This window comes from Solanum lycopersicum, chromosome 8 (assembly GCF_036512215.1).
Source record: "Solanum lycopersicum chromosome 8, SLM_r2.1".
Taxonomy (NCBI): Eukaryota; Viridiplantae; Streptophyta; class Magnoliopsida; order Solanales; family Solanaceae; genus Solanum; species Solanum lycopersicum.
Window position 1 is genome coordinate 33,538,726 of NC_090807.1, and position 6,000 is coordinate 33,544,725.

Below are 6,000 nucleotides of genomic sequence, written 5' to 3' on the forward strand. Positions count from 1 at the left end.
ATTTTGGTAAGTCCACTGATTTGATTTTCCATAACTCATATCGTTAGGAGAGAGCTTTTCTAAATCATGCATATCTGTGATTTGTGCTTGCATATACCCATACTTTGAACAAGTGTGTACTAATTCCATAAATTTATCTACTTTTAGGTGTAGGTGCAGCTGGATGTTAGAGCTTACAAGTTGACATAGAAGTTATCTAGATGTGGAGCTTTCAGCTGGATTTGGTAGGCCCTCATGATTTCGAGGATGCTTACTTGTTCATTCTAGCGTAGACGTAGGCATGATCTAGTGGAGTATGTTCCACTAGCATTTTTTTCGTATTTACTTTTAGACATTATATTGGTGCCATTTTGGCAACTCTATATTTATGTTTTTTTGTTTCATTTGATTATCTTGATTTAGATGGTTGTTGTGAACGCTTATGAATTTACGTAGATAGTATTATGCGAGATCAATGTTTTCCATTATAAAGTTTAACGAAACAAAAGTACAAATTTTCCGCTAAAATTAACATAGATGAAGTAACGATGACGTATGTAGACTTGTCTGAAACCTCTTAGAGGTAAACGACGCCGGTCTCGTCTGGGGTCTAGATTTCGATGGTGACATCAACAATACAATATAAGGCAGTTGCTACAAGTATGTTTAAATAAACGAAATCCTAAATTCATCAATCTCTAGGAAGTAGAGTAATATAGATCACTCACAAATTTACCTTGTACTTAGCTAGATCATGCTTCATCTACCCTAGAATTTAGATTACATCATGTACATTACATGATCAATCTATAGGCTAGAAGAACCTAGATCAATACTTACCAATTTGATTGTATCTAATCACATTGGATAAGTTAAACCTAATTAATCATCACATTACAGTATTTGTAGTATCTAAGATAATTCATCATGATCGAGTCACATAACAATCATTCTAGCATCAAGATCCCAAGTTACTACATGATAGACTAGCCTTATCCAAACCTCGGACCTTGATCCTCATGTCTCACTCCTCAAAAATTCATCATCAATACACATACTAGGCAGTAGATATAGACAGTTCAATATGCTAGAATCATAATTCAATCGACATATATTCAAGATCACAAAGCCCTCACATAGGCTAAATTGAGTTTGAGAGAGATCATGGTTTCAACATTGAATTGGATTGGCAATCACATTCAAATCAGTATATCATCACTAATTCATTAAAATTATGCTTTTGAAATCCATTTGAGAAAGAATCCATGGCTAGATTGAAGAAGAAGCAGTTTGATCATGAACTTGCATTGAAAACATTGAATGGATTTCACTTGATGAAAGATTAACTAGAGATGAAGGATCACCATACCTCATTGTAGAAGAAAACAACTAAAAATTGATGAAGGAAGCTTGAGAATCCGTCACCATGGCTGTTCCTGATCTTCATCTTCAATGGAGAATTCTAGAGAGGATTCTTTTTGAGAGGGAAGGGTTTAATTTGAAGAATGAATTGGGCATGGGGTATTCACATTTTTGATCAGTTAAATACACCCATAAATAACCAAATAAACCAAAATGGTCAATAAATAACAAAATAAACCAAAAATGGTCAGGTTATCACGTGGGGTGAATTTACTATTCACCCCAAAATGAAACAGTGTGCATGATAGTGATGTTGCAGCCTGCATCGACGGACCCATCGACGCCCAGTAGGTCCATCGACGGACCGTACTGCAGGTCATCGTTTTGGTCTGGGGATTGACAACTGACTTGAACCTTCACAAGGATAAGTGTACATCGAAGACTCACCACCGATGGGGCGTAGGTGAACCTACATGCCGTCGATTGAAGGTCGTTGGTAGACACTGCCAAGACACTGTCTTGGCAGACATCGGGTCTTCCTGGAGGGAGTTGTACCTGGACGTTTCCAACGTAAATATAAACCTTAACATTTCAATGACCTTCCACATCAGTTTCACCCAAAAAAAACACTCGCAACACCTTCAAACATGTTAGGTACACTCAAGACACCTATGCACGTATCAATCACTTACTATCGAACGTCTTGGACGATTGACCTCCCAACTTCATGACTCTTCACATACTACCTATAATCATCATATTACTCATATAAGGACTTCAGAATAATATGACGCATACATAAGCACATACACACATTTAAGGTCCCTTTGGTGACTAGTCGTCGAACGTCTTGATCGTCCCTTGACGCTAGACTTCAAAATCACCTAAGTATTTGGACACTGCCTTATTACAACCATAGAACCTATTTTAGAATTTAAAAACATCAAGACACAAAATTTAGACTCTAAACACCCTAACTCAATATGGGTGTCTTACATTCTGATTCTTAGTACCAACCCAATCCATGACCATGATTATTTTAATTAAATAATATTATGCTTAAGTTGAGTGCCTCCTATATTTTGAATTTATTTTTACTAGAGGACAAACATGATTTTAAGTTAAAGGTGTTCATGAGTTGAAAATTTACGCTTATTTATAGTGGTTTTCTTATGATTTTGCATCACTTAAAGTAGAGAAAGGGGCTAGTTATGCTTTAAATTGTTTTATTCTAGGTATTTTTGATGTTAGGAGAGGAACCACTGATCAAAAGTGGATTCAAAGCTGAAAAGAGTAAAATCCGGGTAGAAAATAAGCCATGTATAACACCTATGGAGCACTGGTCGCTTAAGTGAACTAGTGAACAAAGTCAATAGCTCTCTTAAGAGATGATGCGATCTTTGTTTCTACTAACTAGGGAAAAAGGGTGGAACTTCACCTTTGGGAAGCCTGCCTTTTTAAAACAGGGGAAGAATGGGAAATTCTAAAACTTTAGACCCTAAATTAAGAAAAAACGGTTAGAGTTTTATATTTTTCATCATCTAATAGTTCTTAGAGAGAGAACATTTGAGAAAGTTCAACACATTTGAAGCATATATATCTTAGGGTTCTTCATTTAGGGATTGAGACATGAAGGTGAGTTGCCTCACATTTCTATTGTGGATTTAAAGTTTGTATTTTTATTTAGTAATATATTTTACCTTACTTCATTTCCTTCTTCTTATTTGCTAGAAATGTGGTTGTAATGCTTGTGTGAAATTGAGACATTTGTACTTAAAGTAGATAAAGGTATTTCGCTATTTGATTAATTGCTCAATTCGTTTTGTAGTTCCTTGTAACCATGTTGATTTTATGAAATATGTTCAATCTAGGTTTCAAGTTTGAATTTATGGGCTTGGAGTACACTCTCAACGTTAGCTTCCGATGTGCAATTGATGCTCGAAAGAGATTGATTGAAGCGGAGAATTAGATTGATAAGTGTTGTTGTCATTGAATCGTGAATTTGAGACGGAAAGATAAAATTTAGGGTTTCATTGTTCAATGCAAGTCTTTCTTCTGAGAGTTGTCTAAGCTAAGGTAGTGATTATTTTGTAATTGAGTGATTGAGACTAAAATCAAATATCATAATAAAATGGTTTGAGATTGAAAGATAATTGGCATAATTGATGATGATCGTGCCTACCCATCAGAGATTACATGATTGTGGATTGAATTGATATCTATCATTGAGTGTTTATTGGATCTCATGTTTTCCTGATTCCCATTCATCCCTTGTGTTATATCGCATTTTCTCCCAATATAAGTTTAGTTATGAAAATTTCCTTCTATTTTTTAATTCTATACCTTGTATGTCTAGGTTAAAGCTACTACCTTTTTAACCTTCATCCTTTTAATTGAACATTATATTGTTCCTTGTGGGATTCAACCCCGACATTTAGTTGGGTTCTTTTTAGTGATGACGATTGTTCACTATTTTAACTAGTTTTTGATGGTTATTTGAGCGTTATAATCTCTTTCTTGGTAATTTCATGCCTTGATGGATTCAATCTTCTCTGGTGCTCAATAGTTTGTTAACTATCAAGAATGAGTTGGATTTTATGAGATAATATACATAGTTGAACACCAATAATCTTAACAATCATCTATCAATCGCTCTTTTGAAATGCTTCAACATCGATATCAAAGCTTCTACTTGCCAGTTATTCAAAGCAGCAATAATAATGACTTGCAAAGTTTTATTTTGGCCGAAGAACATATAACACAAATGATATGGGTGAGTCTTCAGTTCCAACTTCGGAGGATCATTAATAAAAAATTTTTTAGGCGGGGTTTCTCAATTTTTCAGATGTAAATCTAAACTCATTGGTGAGACATCGAGTATAATCTGCCCCATCAAGTGAAAAAACTAAATCATTTTACGTCTCAATGTTTTCTCCATCGAAATTCATCATAGCTAATGCATCAACACCTAATCTTTCTTAAATTGATACCTCTAACTCCTTCTCAATAATACAATTCAAAAAAGAGACTGATTTGAGATAACTTTGATGCTTCCTCAATTTGCATATATTGGATGCCACTTTTTCAATTAGAATTTTATCTGCTGGTCTCCGTATCAACAAAAGCACGCCTAGTAGCAATGGATGGTCTTCCTAAGATACTAGGAACTTCAAAGTCAATCTCAATATGAATGCCAATGTAACACCTCGAATTAAGAGAAGGGAAAACATTTATTTCACAATTGATTCGGCAAAGCAAGTGGAAAATACCAAATGACTCGGCTCTGCCGAGTAGCACTTCATGCCTATTTTCCCAATTTCTTAATCCAGTTGTCCTGGAAGTTTAAGAGAGTCAGTTCGAGCTCGTCGTTCCATTTGATAAGTCACAAAAATGCATTCCTAGTTGTCGAGTTGTCCTAGTCCATGGTCCAACTCAAAAGAATTTTCAGCGAGCTAAAGGTTCATTCGGTGAGTTGCTGATTGGATTTTGGCGAGCTCCAACCATTCCTTCTTTGAGTTTTAAGGCAGGATATTTTGGGTATTTTATTAAATATTCTAGCCTAATACTATGTAATTTTTCCCTTCACCTAAAACCTTATATAAGTACTTTTACTCCAAAATTTCCCTAATTGGAATCATTCTCTGAAACACTTAAAGCAAGATCAATTCGTCCTCCTCAAAATATTTCTCTAATGCTTGATGAAGAAGGATTCAAAACCAAGGTTCTAAGTCAAGCCTTCAGTTCCATCATTGAAGGCAAGATTTTGACATTGAGATATGATAGTTTTAGTCTATGAAGCCCTTTCCTCCACGTAGTTACCAAATTCTCCAATATACAAAGATAGAATTCCCCAAATTGAGTTAGGGTTTTATTTTATGCCACAAGTTCTTTTAAACATTGAGTCAATTGATTGTTTCATAATCTATCAAGAATGAATTCAGATAATTGCACAATTTTATGATGAATTCACATGAACCATTTCCAACCCATATTTTCCAGATAATGGTGATTGAAAGGGGGTTATGAGCTATGAAAGTTGAATTATGAAATTATGCATGCTCGTATGTCATTGATGAGATATGATGTGGATTACTTTAAGAGTAAAAATAGCTATGTTGTGAAAGTAGTTAATTGTTGTGAAAGCGTTGCTTAGATATTTATCTCATGCAGGAAAGTGAAAGGTTTTCTCACATAAAGCATTCTAAGGTTCAAAGGTCTTCTAATGTAAAATGTATCAAAGATAAACGGAGCTATTTTTAGAATAAGGTAGGCAAAGATTACCCATGACCTTTAATTAATGAAAGAAAAAAGACGATTACCCATGTCACATGATGTAAGAACAAGAGTGGATTGTCTATGTGTCTCATTCGGGAAGCACCCCCTGGACGTACTCGGCGTCGTCAACCTCTTTAAGGACTAAGACAAGCCTCTTAGCATACATAAACATTCGTAGATTAAAAATGCATAAAATTTAAAACTTTTCATTACTTCTACATGGAGGTTTACATACACCTCTACATACACATAATATATTCGTAACGAGTATACATACATCCTTCGTATAAGAAGATTATATATTCTTCTACTTTTATTATGCATAAGTATATATAATGTATAACATATTCTTAAAAGAGTGCTCATCTCATAACCATCTAACAA